Raw genomic sequence first — 17704 nt, 5'->3', positions numbered from 1 at the left:
AACACTGGAATACAGATATCTCTTTGAGATATTGGTTTTATTTGCTTTAGATACCCAATAGTGGGATTGCTGGATCATATGGTTTCAGTTATATTTTTAGTTTTCTTAAGGAAACTTCATACTGTTTCCATAACGGGTGCACCAATTTACATTTCCATCAACAGTGTTCAAGGGTTCTCTTTTCTCTATATCCTCACCAACATTTGTTATAATTTGTCTTTTTGATAATAGCCATTCTAACAAGAGTGAAGTAATATCTCATTGTGGTTTTGATGTGGATTTTGCTGATAATTAGTGATGCTGAACATTTTCCCACACACTTTTTGATCACTTGAATGTCTTATTTTTATAAATATATATTCAGGTCTTTTGTGCATTTTTAAAATGGGTTATTTGTTTTTTTGATATTGAGTTGTTTGATTTCCTTATATATCTATTTTGGACTTAACCTCTTATCAGATATACAATTTGCAAATATTTTCTTTATTTTTGTAAACTTCCTTCACTCTGTTGATTGTTTACTTTACATTGGAAAAGTTTCTTAGTTTGATGAAATTCCATTTGTCTATTTTTGCTTTTGTTGCCTATGCCTTTGAGGTCGTATAAAACAAACAAACAAACAAAAATATTGCCCAGATTTATGTCATGGAGGTTTTCTCCTGTTTTCTTCTAGTAGTGTCATAGTTTCTGGTCTTACATTTAAGTTTTTAATCTATTTTGAGTTGATTTTTGTATATGGCTGATATAAAGATCTAATGTCATTATTCTGCATGTTGATATCCAGTTGTCCCAATACCATTTATTGGTGAGATTATGGTGTGTCCTTTCCCCATTGTGTGTTCTTGGCATCTCTGTCAATAATCAATTGACTATATATGTGTGGATTTATTCCTGGGTTCTTCTGTTCCATTGCTCATTGCTCAATATATTTTGTTTTGTTTTGTTTTGTTTTGTTTTCCTGAGGTGGTTTCTCACTCCATTGCCCAGGCTGGAGTGCAATGGTGTGATCTTGGCTCACTGCAACCTCTGCCCCCCGGCTGAAGTGATTCTCCTGCCTCAGCTTCCCAAGAAGCTGGGATTACAGGCATGTGCCATCATGCCCAGCTAATTTTTGTATTTTTGGTAGAGATGGAGTTTCACCATGTTGGTCAGGCTGATCTTGAACTCCTGACCTCAGGTGATCCACCCACCTTGGCCTCCCAAAGTGCTGGGATTACCTGCGCGAGCCACTGCTCTGGGCCAATATGTCTATTTTTTTAAATGCCAGTACCATGCTGTTTTGTTTACCATAGCTTTGTAGTATATTTTGAAGTCAGGTAGTGTAATGTTTCTAATTTTGTTCTTTTTGCTCAAGATTCTTTTGGTTATTCAGGTTGTTTGTGTTTCCATATGAATGTTAGTTTTTTTTTGTTTTTGTTTTTTTTTTCCTTTTTGTAAAGAATGTCATTGGTATTTTGATAGGGATTACATTGCTTTCAGTAATATGGGCATTTTAACAACATTAATTCTTCCAATCCATGAACACAGAATATCTTTCCAGTTATTTGTGTCTTCTTCAATTCCCTTCATCAAGGTTTCATAGTTTTCAGTTTAGAGATCATTTACCTCCTAGCTAAATTTATTCCTAAATATTTAACTTTTTATATATAACTGGAATTATTTTACTGACTTTTCTTTCAGATATTTTTCTGTTAGTATATAGAAATGTTACTGACTTTTTTGTATGTTGATTTTGTATCCTACGAGTTTACTGAATTTTTAAAATTAGTTCTAACATTTTTTGGTGGAGTCTTTCGGGTTTTCTACATAAAAGATCATGTTGTTGGCTGGGTGTGGTGGCTCACGCCTGTAATCCCAGCACTTTGGGAAGCCAAGGCAGACATATCATGAGGTCAGGATATCGAGACCATCCTGGCTAACACAGTGAAACACCAACTCTTAGTCTCTACTAAAAATACCAAACAAACAAACAAATAAACAACAACAACAAAAAAAACAAAAAAACCTAGGCGGGCATGGTGGTGGGGTGCCTATAGTCCCAGCTACTCAGGAGGTTGAGAGGCAGGAGAATGGCATGAACCTGGAGGCAGAGCTTGAAGTGAACTGAGTTCATGCCACTGCACTCCAGTCTGGGCAACAGAGCAAGACTCCATCTCAAAAAAAAAAAAAAAAAAAAAGATCATGTTGTCTGCATACCAGGACAATCTGACTTCTTACTTTCTAATTTGGATGTCTTTTATTTTTTTCTCCCATCCTCTTGCTCTGGCTGGGACTTCCAGTACTATATAAAATAGATTTAAAGCCAAATTTTATTCAGAGCCTGGTTAATTTTTAGGTTGTTTTTGTATGTCATATATTACTTTTTCCAAATTAAAGCCAACAAACAAAGATCAATGATAATTTAGGATAGAATATTTTCATTTTCTAAATTTTCTAATCCTCTTAGTTTCACCCAGCTCTGTGTAGCCTGAAGAAAATGGTGTCAAGGATCTAAAGTCTCACATTCTCTCTTTCTAAATGACAAAATAATCCAAATCTAAAATAGAATATTCATTTTAAAAAGTAGTTTTGGAACATTTGGGCAAGTCTTGTGTCCTTTGTAGTCTAGATGACGCCTGCTACTCTTGGTTGATTTTGAGATAACAAATAAATAGAGCTGTCCCAAAATGTTTTTATAAGATTTTTTATTGCACTGATTTATTTACTGTTTTAATGTGATCTATAGCCTGTTTAGTTTCAAAATATAGGATTAGCAATGTCATAGATATAATAATGGAAGAAAACTAAAGTGTATTACACCATAAATATTGTAAATATACTATTTGAGAAAATATGCTTTTTGCTAAGATTCATATAATATAAGCAATTCCTGAAGAGTTTTATGTATCTCTCAGTCTCATTCCTTCTCCATTTTCTTACATTAAAAACACTTCTTTTTTTTTTTTTTTTTGAGACGGAGTCTTGCTCTGTCGCCCAGGCTGGGGTGCAGTGGCCGGATCTCAGCTCACTGCAAGCTCCGCCTCCCAGGTTTACGCCATTCTCCTACCTCAGCCTCCCGAGTAGCTGGGACTACAGGCGCCCGCCAACCCGCCCGGCTAGTTTTTTTGCGTTTTTTAGTAGAGACGGGGTTTCACCGTGTTAGCCAGGATGGTCTCGATCTCCTGACCTTGTGATCCACCCGTCTCGGCCTCCCAAAGTGGTGGGATTACAGGCTTGAGCCACCGCGCCCGGCCTAAAAACACTTCTTAAGTGTTAAATATATAAAAGTGCAAATATTAAGAGATAGCCTTTAAGTAATATAAATTTGCCACTTTAGAATTTTTAAACGACTGTTTCCTATTAACTTGAGATCTGCCACCCAACCTCCTTGTAGCTTGCCCTCTCTCCCCTCCTCATTGTTTTCTCCTCTCCCCCCTTCATTTCTTTGTATTCTTTGTGTATTTCCCTAAAAACTATGATTCACATAGCAGATTCAGATAGAGGAAGAGTGGACATAAAATATGTCATTTATGTAGGGAAGTTTTGCTGTGGTAAAATTTATTATAAAAATGCCATCCAAAACTTTAATCCTTGTTCTGCAAACACTCTGATAAAAGCAGTGTCATCAACTTTTCTAGTGGTTCCCTGAGTTGGACAATTGTATTGCCAGCTTGGTCACATGTTCTAGAATCTCCTTTCCTTTATGGTCTTGGGTTAGCATTGGACAAAAGTACATATTACCCAAATTTAGGAGGCAAAAGTAATGTAACAGCCATAAGTCTCTAATGGTTTTTAGATAGGTACAGTAAAAGACACAGAAGTGTCCAGCTGGTTGATGCTTGTCCTGGTTATTCTCTGTTTTCCTCCAGGTGTTCTTTCTGACTGTCAGCCTCACTGACCGCAGCCACCTTTGTCTCACATGGCTGTGGGCCCACAGGACCAAGAGGTACACAGAGGCAACAACTTTCCCTTTTGCTGCTGAAATTCCCAGATTCTCTTTCAAGATTCTACTTACCCACTTATGCATGGCCTTCAGAAGGTTGATTTTAACTTTTCTCTGATTGTCTAACACCCCCTCCAGACCCATTTCCTCTCATAATAGCATAAGATCTCACTTCTATTATAAAACTGATTTTATAGTAATTATAATGGTCTACTTCTTTGAATGATACATTTACAGAAGTGAATTTTTTCCTTCTTTTAAGTTATTACAGTGTTAGCTGGGGCATGTAGTTCCTTACTGGAGACATGTTTTATAGTGTCACTTGCAACTAGGTACTGCAATTGTTTTGTTGTTGTTGTTTGTTTGTTTGTTTTTCTATGAGCAACAATGTATGCAATTTCCTTCTTATTTACTTAAAAGAAAATTGACTTGAGCTCCACATTCTCTTCCTTCTGTCCAATGGGATGGACTATCATATATGATAACCCAATTTAACTATGTAAATGAGGATTGTTCTTAATGGGTAGTAAAAAAAGAAAGAATGTACTCAGATTATTGAATGGTCTTTGGAGTCAAGCTATCCTGTCAGCCTGAATCTCTCACTTCTAGCATGTTATGTGAACACATATAAAACTTTTTGTCATATTTAAATTATTGCAAATTCTCTTAGCTAAAGAAAGTTAGCAATACACTGAATATTGCAGGCAATGTTACCAAAATCTTGTGATTTTCATGGCTTTTCTGTGGAGCCCCTCAATATACTTCTGTTGCTACTTTCCACCACACTCCTACTTACAGGCATGTACACACACACACACACACACACACTTAGAGATGAACCCATCCACACACCAAGTATAAAGTAAAGTAACAAGGTATAGATGGCAGATGGAGGCAGAGGTTATATTAGAACCAGGTAGGCATGAACCAGACGTTTTGCCTCAGGGCTTTGGTTGGTGGTGTTCAATGAAATAAGCTATTTCACCAAGATTTAAGTTTCTCCAGGAATCCCCAATTGCATAGGATTTCCTTGATCATTCTGGAGGAGGCTAGTATCATAAAAGTATTTTTTAAATATTGTACTGTTAATAAGCATGCTTTGCATTCATAACCCAGTTTTTATAACCTTGGTTATCCAAATACTTATTGTTCAATTCTATTTGGTTTACAATTTAGAAGAACCACCTGCCTGCAGAAAAGAACAAATGTCAATTCGACTTTATGTTAAGGCCAACTTTCACAAGTCACAAACTTTCTGGAAGCAAATTTAGCAACAGAAAGTACACCCTAGAGCATGAAAGATCTGCCACATCTATCTTTAGTATGAACACCCAGTGTCTGTACTATCTATAGGTACAGTAGTGGGATAAAAAATAACAAAGGATGCAATTTCAAAAAATAAAGAATGGGGTCATGTGGGAAATCAGGAATTACACTAACCAAATATTTGGCAATGTGTAGTTTTACAGGTTGAAGTAATACGCAAAAATCGGTATTATTACTACTCATGTAAAATGGTTGAAGAGTCATAAAGTATGCCTGTTTATGGTAGGAAAGCCATGTGCAATATAGGATTGATGCTTGTAAAGAGACAAGAATAAGGTAAGACAATGAAGCAAGTCCACAAGCATGAGACAAAATGTACTCCAGATTAAATACACTTGAAACACTAGAATGCACTAAGTGATTGAAATAATTAAAATGGAGCAATTGAGATGTAAAGATGAAGGTGAATGCTTTTAGTGAAAGCATCGCAGTATTCATTCTCTCAGTCAAAGATGCATTGCAGTCTCTGTCCTGAGAGAAAAGGAACTAGATGCCAAGTTTTCACCCAGGGCTGCCTAGCAACTAGCTCTTCTAGGGAGGGCAGTGCACAAGTTAATCTCTTTGGTAAGCATTTGTAGCTATTAATTTAATTAGCAAAGGCAGTGTAGCATGAATCATCCTGGTGCAATAGCAAAATATTAATGAAGATTTGAAATTCTAACTTCAAATAGGCACATTGAAGACTGTTCCCAAGTCATAGTGGGCTAGGGGAAATTTATTAAAGAAAAAAAAAGTAACACAGAAAACTTTCTTCCTTGCAATCTGGTTCTATGGGGTTTCTTGAAGAGACTACAACTTAAATTTGCTTTCTCGATTCTCATTGTACAGGAACTTACTGTTCAGCTTTGAAAGAAGAGACTGAGAGAGGTTTTTCTAACACTAAAATTCTATGAATCGTGAATACCTGCTCAATATCCCAGGTTTAACTGTACTTTTCCTTAGAAAATCCATGAATTTGCCAACATAACTGTCTTTAAGGCAAATTGTACTGGATACCTTTCAAAGGCTATTAATGCTTCTCTTGTTACTGAGTTAGAAGGAAAACTGTTCAGTGATAACAAGAAATGTTGTATGGCTTTGACTCAGAGGCTGAGTGTTCTATCCCCACAAGGCTCCTGCTCAGAACTCTCCATTTCAATTTAATAAAAGACAGTTGTATTTTAGATGTTTCTGGAAGTCAAGTTCTACCAAAGGCAGATCACCTAGCATTTTATGTACTTTTGAACAACTTTTTCCTCTGGCAAAATACTTTAATGGGGTACTGGATCTTGACATTGAAAATAACACTGTGTGATAAAGCTTCAATGTTGTTACAAGCTTTGACGAAGATACACTGAAAAAAAATTGTAACCTCTCAAGTCCTTGTTTTGTTCCTCTTTCATTCTTTTCTAATAGAAGAATGGAATTCAACAATATTCTAGTTTCTGCAAAGTAAAACAGTAATTTGCTCATTTTTTTCCTGGCTCCTGCTGTGAAAATGATGGCTTTTCATTTTATAAGAGAATCTGAAGTTAGAAATTAGTTCTGTAGGATATTTGTGAACAGATTATCCACGAGGTCAAAGATGTTAAATGCCTGGAGAAAAATTGTAAGTCAAAAGAAAAAGGAAAACAACCATTACAGTAGCAGAGATGGTTATTTAAAATCATAAAGTCTATGCGTAATCTATGAAATGTAACTTTCCCATGGCAGGAGTGAAATATGTGTCTGTGTTTTTGTATGTGTGTATGTGTATCTGTCATAATTCCTAACCCTTCAAGTATGTTTAATAGGATGTACACTTATACAAATCAAGTTATTTTACTAGAACTAACTCATTTGGCTTCAAATATTTACTTCACCACCACACCTAAGAAAAGATATGGAAACATAGAGGCAAACAATCCAATGTTTCTCAGACACTTGTTTGGCTAAAAGAGCAATCAAATTAACTCATTTTTTTAAATTTTTTGAAATTATGAAGCCAAAATAAAATTCTCACCTAGAGATGGTTGGGTCAGACTATTTAATATATTAGTTCTCAAAGTGTGTTATTGGATGAAAAGTACCAGTATCACCTGGGAAATAGCTGAAATGCAAATTATTAGTCTCTTCTCCATACCTAAGGAATCAGAAATCCTGGGATTGGGACCGACCTAGTAATTTGTGCTTTAAGAAGCTCTCCAGGTGATTCTGATGCATGTTAAATTTGGAGAAGCACTGCTTTTTATTTGCCTCATGATAAATACCATTCATCATGGCAATAACATTTTCTTTTCCCTCATTTCCTGGCAACTATCATAAATATAACAGCACGGTCATTTTATATAAATTTTATTTAAAATATATTTTAAAACACTGTTCTTATTTTATTTTTCTATTAGTGGGGATAAAAAATTCATAACATTTCCACATCTTCACAAGACACAGTAAAAATGTAAGAAAAGACGACAGAGAAACCAACACTTAGACATAACCCACAAACAACATTTTGTTAAATAATTTTCTGTGTGTCTATAAATCTATATCTATAATCATGATCCATGGTGCTTTGGGTGAGGAAAGCTTTTATTTTGTTTCTTTTGCCAAAATATGAATTACATATTGTTTCAGTGAACTTTTGCTAGGTTACGTGTAAACTGAACAAATTTCAAACTCTCAATGGCATACAACATTGCAAATTGTCGTTGTCGTTTTTCCTCCTATTACAGCAGCAGTTCAGGGTCTTTGTTGCTGGCCTGAATTCCAAGAACATCCTTATATTAGGACCCAGGCTGAAGAATCTGTCCCTGCCTGTCAAAGGTAAACATACAAGCTGATCTACAAAATCCATGTAAAGATTTGCTCAGAAGTGGTACATACCACATACAATCCCATTCCACTGACCATAGCAAGTCTCAAGAGTACAGCTGACAATAGAACCAGAATGAACCCTGACCTATGGAAAAGCGCAGCAAGCCAGAGGACAGGAGCCTAGAGCATAAGACCCTTAGCAGGAAGGAAGCTGGTTCTTGGGAACAACAGTTTGCCACAAGTATTCGTTTTCTTCTGTTCTTTTCTGGCACATCGAATGTCATTATTATCTTTGTACTTCCGCTATTATACAAACATCATTTCAGTTTCCTCACCACTCTATTTTCCTCCCCTGAGGACTTCCACTGAAGCTTCTTCCACAGACTGAATTGCTTCCTCCTCTTCTCCACCATGAAATCACTGCTGTCTTCCTCCAGACCATCCCTGTCTCCAGGTCGCTTCATCTCTTCCAGTTATATGTTTTAGAATCGACTTGCATATTGTGGCTATTACAATTAGTGAGTCATGATTAGAATTATGATTATAATGCATAGTGATTATTTATTTAATATTTTATTCCAAAAGTAGTTATGAAGTTCCATAGAGAAAGGAAAGCGGTTGATTTTTCTCACCATTGTATCTCTAAACAAGGTGTGTATAAAATAGTAGCTCCATAAATATTAACTAAAAGACAGAATTTTTCTTATTTTCATCTTTTGCAATATTTTTATTTATTAATTTTTTTGAACACGACAACTGTCTTTCTCTGTCGCCCAGGCTGGAGTGCAGTGGCGTGATCTCGGCTCAGTGCAACCTCCTCCTCCCGGATTCAAGCGATTCCCTTACCTCAGCCTCCCGAGTAGCTGGAACTACAGGTGCACGCCACCGCGCCCGGCTAAATCTTTTGTATTTCAGTAGAGACGGGTTTCACCATGTTGGCCAGGATGGTCTCCGTCTCCTGACCTCATGATCCGTCCGCCTCAGCCTTCCAAAGTGCTGGAATTATAGGCGTGAGTCACTGCGCCAGGTCTGCGCTTTTTTTATTTCTTCTCGTTTGTTATGACTGAAGAGATACATGTTTATTTTATTCGTTACACTTATAACTATAAATAACACAATTGAATCCATCTTTATTAATTTATTAACTGCATATCAGAAGTAAAATGTTTTATTCCTTATATAAAAATCAAAAGAAACTGTCCCCTTACACATGTTCCTCCAATTATCTTTCCAGATGTTTGTGGTCTGTTTTGTGATGTTTTCCTTAATGCATTTTGTTATTTTTATTTCATGGTCTTTCATTCAAGAACTTTGAACTCTATATCCTGTATTACACATATGATTGCTAAATATTTTTGGGCTTAGTTTTTTTGTTTACAAAGACAGAATACCTGCTGTTTGTCTTTTATAGCACAAGTCCCCATTTGTGTCTTCTCTATTTTGTGTTGTTTCTGGGTTAGTACTTAGTTGCAGTAATAAATAGAGCTTGTGGGAAGGGTATATATAGAATTCCTGAGTCCTCAAATTCACAAGAATGTCCTTATATTAATTACACAATTGAATTATAACATTGTTTGTGTAGAATAAAATTGAAGCATATTATCTTTCGCCCAAATTATTGACACATGTATCTTTTTTTTTTAGTTGGTTGTTGTTAAAATGCTTTGTAACTTTGGGGCTAATGCAGAGGTCTTTATTTAAAATCCCAACCCTTCTAAAGTCTGCCTCGTTGCTATTGGGTGAATTCCTGGGACTCATATTTGACCCAAAGCCTCTCTTTCATGCCATATACGAGTTACGAATTATTTATAATTGCTCTTAGGAAAAGCTCAAAATCTTCAACACGGCCTACACGTGATCTGATCCCACTAGATTCTCCTGCTCAAATTTGCCATGAGCAGACATAAACATCTCTGTCCCTAGTTGCTTAAATAAGAGGAGATATATTACTTTTAACCAAAAGATTTCTGTAACAAGGATACTGTTTTCATCAGACCAAACTAAGGTCTAAGAAGTTCAATAAGATAGAAAGTCCCCAAACTAATAATGCCTCATTTCTTACTACCACTCTTTCAACATTGGTCTGGGCACAACTGTCAGTGTCTAAGACAGAAAGGAAGTCAAAGATTGTTGTTCTGCTCTTGAGGAGCCATGTGAATCAAATCCTAACCCCAGTGGCTCCAACTTATCTTTTTTATGTGTTAATTTTATACTTTCTGTAAATCTAGAGGCTGACACTCAGAAATGCTCCTCTCTTTCTACCTATTATGCTGTGTGGGAAGTTGCTGACATCACTTCAGCAACTGGCAGGCAAGAAAGAAGCTGTAAAACTGTCTACAGACTGGGTTTCACAGAGCTTCAGGAAGTTTGGGATTGGCTGCTAATGTTTCAGCATTAGTTAATGTCACCATTTGTAATGGGAACCAGAAGCATAGCAGGATTTTGAGATGGCATGTATCATAAAATAATAGAGAGGCTAGAAAAATTAAAATATAGTCCTGCTTCATAACATCTACTGAAATAATATCCCTCTGTGCTTTCTTATTTTAAAGCAAATTTATTATTTACTAATATTCCTTTACTTATTTTTCTAGAGTAATCGACAAAAATTTAGTTTTGCATTGTCACAGGCAAGGCGAGAATGAGTTCGTTTTTCCATCAATGGATGTAGGCTACTTTTAGCATTCCATCGTAACTTTAAATCTGGAAGAAAAAGTTGTTTCTCTGGGTACTATGGTGCATTACTAAGGCTAAATCCCAGGTAGCATGGTGTCCTTGACATTCATTAACATGAATATCGTATATATATTCATGTATATATGTATATATGCATGCATGCATAAATAAATAAATATATATATGCACCCGTGTGTTATCAATGCAAATAACTTTGTCAAATCAGTATAAAAAAACTTGACTTAAAATGGCTAAAGTAAGGGCACTTTTACCTCACAGACTCCACAATCTGTAAGTAAGATAGGTCTAAGTTCTAGCTCCATTTATCTGATCTTTCAACTCCTTTTCCCTCATTGGTATGCACTTTGTTTCATTTTATTTCCTCAGACTACATTTTCGCATGGTCATAAGATGGTTGTTAGTGGTAAACAAGGCTGTGAGCTCCCTGGTTCATTTCCAGTACAAGTAAAAGAAAATTCTGTCCCAGAAACAATAGAACATAACATTCTTTCATTCAGTGTCATTGGTCCAAATTAGGTGAAGGACTCATATCAGTAACCATCATCAGAAAGTAATATACACTGATTGATGTAAGAACAGATTCCCTAACTAATTTCTGACAAAAGAGCTAAGACATCTATGCTTGATGTAAACTAAAACAATCCCACTCCTGGTGTTGGATTAAGGATCAGCTTCCACTGAGTCACATGGGCTACTTGGGAGCTGGTGGCTTCTGAAGAAAACTGGGATTTTAGGAAAGATTGGTCACTGTAAAAACAATAGACAATCTCTTCTTAAAGAAAAATTTATGTCTCCTTTGAAAGAGTTCTGAGAACAGCCAGATGAGAAGCAGATGAGAAGTTTATTTTCTAATATCTTATAGAATATTGGTTAGAATGTACCTAAGAAAGCCTCTGTAATGGCACAGCTCTGACTTCTAAACTTAAATCCATTTCTATCTGCTTAGTTGAGTTTGGCCACATTACTTTTCTGTAAAATGGGGAAATGATATTACTTACCAAATAGGAAAGTATTTTTCTTTCATTAATTACTTAAGTGAGATAATTCATGGGCCTGGCAACAAATGCTGACTTTATTTTTGTTATTATTGACTTTTCTTAAAATTTAGAAATGTCATTTGAATAAATTGTTTCCTGATCATATTCCATTACGTTTCCTACAATGTTTTAACCAACTGCTTGGATAGTTTAGCTCCTTCTTCATTTTAGGAAATATTTTTTCCTCTTTTATTTTAAATTTGAAATTTTTTTAATGTTATATTTGCCCTATTGTCTTCTTCAGAGACATAATCATCTCTGTGTGTTGTATTCTACAATTTGATTTCCACATCTGTCATTTTGTTTCTAATCATTCATCTTTTTATTATTTTTGTTTGTATTACTTTGACTTTCCTAACCTTATTCTGCACATAACTGATTTGGTTTTGTGCATGGTCAATTTTAATCCTCACTGTTTCTAATATGTTGTTTGGTTGAGAGATGATACTGCTTTGCTTTTTCATTTTTTTTTTTCCTGACAACTTCTTTTACGTTTTCTTCTGTTGTTTTAGCATATCACTTTTAAAAACTCATTTCATTAAGTTAATGTTTTTTAAAATTATTATTTCTTGACATTGTTAAGAAGTTGGCTATACTTGTTTTGGATTTGGGTGGTTAATCAATTTCCAAAATGGGCTCTTTATCTGTTTTTCTGTTTTGTTTTTGTTTTTTAGACAAAGTCTTGCTCTGGCACCCAGGAGGGAGTGCAGTGGCGCAGTTATGGCTTACTGCAACCTCCGCCTCCCAGGTTCAAGTGATCCGCCCACCTCAGCCTCATGAGTAGCTGGAACTACAGCTGTGTGCCACCACACCTAGCTTATTTTTTTTTATTTTTTATTTTTTATTTTTAGTAGAGACAGGTTTCACCACGTTGCCCAAAATGGTCTCAAACTCCTGGACTCAAGCAATCCACCCGCCTTGGTTTCCCAAAGTGCTAGGATTACAGGCGTGAGCCACCGTGCCCTGCCTGTATTTGTTGTATGAAACTTCTTTTTGTATTTATATATTGCTGTATATGCCTTATCAAATTAGTCTTACTTGTTTTCTCCTTGCATGTTTAACTTTAACTGATGAGAGTATGGGTCTTTTGGTTTCTAGTTAGTGTGAGTGAATTATCTATGGCCTTGTTTAGGTGGATGAATTTTAAAATCTGGTCTTGAATCGAACTTGAAAGCTTGAGGACCAGATGTGCCTGGTTGTTATTATTTTTTTTTTTTCTTAATTCTGCACCAGGAAGTACCCTACCCAATTTGATGAGTATCTGTCCTGTTAACTTTTCCTGTAACACACAATTCATATTAACCAGTCAGCTATGAGCATGTCCACATGCACAAACTAAAAAACCCAGAGAAAATGGATAAATTCCTATACAAGTCCCAAGATTGAACCAGGAAGAAATAGAAATTCTGAACAGGCCAATAACACGTAATGAAATTGAATCAGTAATTAAAAAAAAAAAAAAGCCACTACCAACAAAAAAGCCCAGAATGAGATAGGTTCAGAGCAAAATTTTATTAGAGTTACAAAGAAGAGCTAGTACTAATCATATGTAAACTATACTAAAAAATTGAAGAGGAGAAATTCCTCCCTAACTTATTCTATGAAACCAGTATCACTCTGATAGCAAAATGAGACAAGGACACAACCATAAAAGAAAACTACAGGCCAATATTCCTGATTAACATAGATACAAATATCCTCAAGGAAATACTAGGAAACTGAATCCAATAGCACATCAAAAAGATAATGCATCATGATCAGGTTTTATACTAGGGAAGGAAGGATAGCTCAACATATGCAAATCAATAAATGTGAATCACCACATAAACAAAATGAAAAACAAAAAACATATAATCACTTCAATCGATGCAAGAAAAGCATTCAATAAAATCTAACATCATTTCATGATAAAACCCTTAACAAATTAGGCATTGAAAGAACATATCTCAAAATAATAGCCATATGTGTAGGACAAACCCACAGCCAACATCACACTGAATGGAGAAGGGTTGAAAGTTTTCCTGCTAAGAACTGGAACAAGACAAGGATGTCCATTCTCACCACTCCTATTCAACATAGAACATAGTACTGGAAGTCCTAACCAGAGCAATTAGGCAAGAGAAATAAATAAAAGGCATCCCAAATGGAAAGAGGAAGTCAAATTATTTCTGTTTACTGATAACATGATCTTATACTTGGAATACTCTAAAGACTCCTCCAAGCGATGTCTAGACTTAATAAGTGACTTCAGTAAAGTTTCAGGATACAAAATCAATATAAAAAATCAATAGCATTTCAATAAACTAATAATGTTCAAACAGAACCATGTCAAAAACTCAATCCCCTTTACAATAACAAAAACAAAAAAAAGTCAGGAATACATTTAACTAAATATGTGAAATATTTCTATAAAGAGAAATACGAAACACTTGTGAAAGAAATAATAGATAACACAAATAGAAAAACACTGCATCTTAATGGATTGGAATTGTTAAAATGACCATACTTCTCAAAGCAGTATACAGATACATCACAATTCCTATCAAATTAGCAATGCCATTTTTCATAGAGTTAGGAAAAAAAATCCTAAAATTCATACGGAACCAAAAAAGAACTTGAATAATCATAACCAAAGCAATCCTAAGCGAAAAGAAAAAAATGGGAAGCATCACATTTTCTGACCTCATTTTACACTACAAGACTAGGGTAGCTAAAAACAGCATGATACTGGTACAAAAATAGACATATAGATCAATGGAATAGAATAGATAATGCAGAAATAAAGCTACATTCCTACAATGAACTGATCATCAACTAAGCTTAAAAATATATAAATATTGAAAATATAAAAATTTAAAAGGGCATGCCATTTAATGAATTGTTCTGGGAAAATTGAATTGCCATATGTACAAGAATGAAAGTAATCTCACCAAATACGAAATTAAATATTAAGACCTGAAACTGTAAAAATCTTAGAAGAAAACCTAGGAAAAACTCTTGTGGACATCAGCCTACACAAAGAATTTATAACTAAGAACTCAAAAGCAAATGCAACAAAAATGAAAATAGACAAATGGCACTTAGTTAAATTAAAAAGTTTCTGCACAGGAAAAGATATAATTAGCAGAGTAAACAGACAACCTACAATTGGAAGAAAATATCTGCAAACTGTGCATCCCAAAGAAAACCCCAATATCCAGAATCTACAAGGAACTCAAACAGCTCAACAAGAAAAAAACAAATCCATTAAAAGTGGGCAAAGGACATGAACAGATATTTCTTGGAAGAAGACACATAAGCAGCAAACACATGACAAAATGCTCCACATGACTAATCATCTGAGAAATGCAAATTAAAACCACAAGGAGATACCATCTTATACCAGTCAGAATGGCTATTATTAAAAAGTCAAAAAATAACAGCTATTGGTGAGGATGCAGAGAAAACGGAACACTTATGCTGTTGTTGGGAATGTAAATTAGTACAACCCCTATTTGGAGATTTCTCAAAGAACTAAAAATGAACTACCATTTGACCCAGCAATACCATTACTAGGTATCTATCCAAAGGAAAATAAATTGTTAAATCAAAAAGACAACTGTACTTGTATGTTTGTTGCTGCACTTCTCACAGCAGCAAAGTCATGGACTCGATATAAGTGTTCATCAACACATGATTATATAAAGAAACGTGTGTGTGTGTGTGTGTGTGTGTGTGTATGCACCCTAGAATATACTCAGCCATAAAAAAGAATGAAATCATGTCTTTTGCAACATGAATGGAGCTGGAGGTCATTCTTCCAAAAAAAAAAAAAAAACTTGGAAACAGAAAGTCAAGTAACGCATGTTCTCACCTATAAGTGGGAGCTAAACAGTGGGTACACATGAACATATAGTGGGAAATAAGAGACACTGGGGACTTCAAGAGGGAGGTGGGTGGGAGGAAGGTAGAGGGCTGACAAATTACTTACTGGGTCAATGTTCACTATTCGGGTGATAGGAACAGTAGAGGCCCAAACCTCACCATTATGCAATAGATTCACATAACAGACCTTCACAGGTACCCCCTGCACGTATAAAAATAAAAAATTAAATAAAAATAATAAATGCAAGAGCAAGAAATGGTGCAGTATAGAACTGTAAAATTTTATAACTCCACTAATATAACAGCCTATCAAAACTGTCACAGTCAACTTTGGGGAAACTACAAAATACAATAAATACCAAACAATAACCATGGTGTGCTTAATGCAGAAAAATGCTACTGAATCTTGTTAAGAAAATTTTATTACATTATTTCTGACTTCGTAAAGAATTCCCCATTTCTCAGCTTAGTATGGGCAATTGAGCAGTGGCTCAGATTTCTGCCGTGGCTTCCTGGTGCCATACGTGTAAATAAAGATCTCTCTCTCTCTGTATGTATGTATACACACACACGCATGCACATATATACTTACATAACTATATAAATATATGTGTGTGTATATAGATTTTTATATATACATATAACTCAGTCATTATAGTATACATTTCTAGTTAATAGACTCATGTTGTAAGTGATTATCATTTAAACAATGTACTAACTTTTATTTTGTTTTTGTTGCTGCCATTTTATCTGCCAACACTACTCTTTGGAAATAATTTCCTGCCTTTATTTTATCTTTTGTTGGGACAAAATGGGAAAATGTTGCATTTTGTTAGCCCTTTTCATTCAACAATTGGGATGTTACTTATTTGCAGTGGAAATAAAAGGTATTTTGGAGGATATTTAGTTTACTCTTATTACATTTTTCCCAAATTATTTATGATTTGATGTCTCATATCAATTAGGAATATTCAGAGAAACATAACAGAATACTGATGAATAATAGCTTGAGCAACTGAATTTTACAATTACTTGATAACAGATATTTCAGAGGAACGCTGATTAGTGTATCTGCTAAATGATGTCATGGCTGACACCTCTTCCTTCTCTTGATCTTTCCCTCATGACTAGAAGATGCCATCACAGCTCCAACAGAAAATTAGAATATTTTTTGGTGAAAGTGAATGGCCCAAAAGAATACATCCCCAGGTACTAAGCTTTTATAATTCACTGGTAAAATACCTAAGCATCTGCCCATAATAAAACAATTAGCAAACTCTGTTTACATACAAAGAACTTCCCTAGTACACCACCCTTAAATATGAGCTATCAATGAACATTTGAAAAAAGCTTTTAAGAGGAAAAGATTACTATAAAAACATAAGATTATTTGGTATTTCTTAAACTGCGTGGTAGGTATATGGGGTTCAGTTATTCTTCTTTAATTTACATGTAGATAATACACAAACATATATGTATCCATTATTCATTTTACATTGAAACACATGTTTAAAAAGAACTTGATGGGTTGGGCGTGGTGGCTCACGCCTGTAATACCAGCACTTTGGGAGACTGAGGCAGGGGTATTATTTGAACTCAGGAGTTTGCAAGCAGCCTGGGCAACACGGTGAAACCCAGCCTCTAATAAAATATAAAACAATTAGCGGAGGGTGGCGGTGTGGGCCTGTAGTTTCAGCTACTCGGGAAGCTGAGGCAGGAGAATCGCTTGTAGCCGGGAGGCGGAGGTTGCAGTGAGCCAAGAGCCAAGATCATGCCACTGCACTCCGTCCTGGGCGACAGAGCAAGACTCAGTCTAAAAAAAAAAAAAAGTCCGATGGTAGTATAGAAAGGAAGGCCAGCATCAACCCATCTTGTTTTCTGTATTAGTAGAACAGTATTTCATCTCTACACTTACTAGGTGGTGAGGCTATAGGAAGGAATAAGTAGATTTTGCTTCTTCTGTGCTGGAGGCAGGTGAGGGAGAAAAGAGTTATGACTGGTGTTTCCTGAGCAAAATGACAGTGTTTGCCACAAGGGCTCATGTGGATTCCCAACTTACTTGCAGCCCAAGTTATGAAGTCTGCAA

At 35.4% G+C, this 17704-nt stretch overlaps 1 long non-coding RNA gene across 1 annotated transcript in view; it reads right to left on the bottom strand.

Moving 5' to 3' along the window:
* Nucleotides 1-17704, bottom strand: part of LOC103884635 — a 46113-nt gene that overhangs the window by 14233 nt on the left and 14176 nt on the right. The window lies entirely within an intron of this gene.

Source organism: Papio anubis, chromosome 3, assembly GCF_008728515.1.
Source record: "Papio anubis isolate 15944 chromosome 3, Panubis1.0, whole genome shotgun sequence".
In the NCBI taxonomy this organism is placed as follows: Eukaryota; Metazoa; Chordata; class Mammalia; order Primates; family Cercopithecidae; genus Papio; species Papio anubis.
Note: the sequence above shows the minus strand (reverse complement) of the source record. Positions and strands in the feature narration are given on the sequence as shown.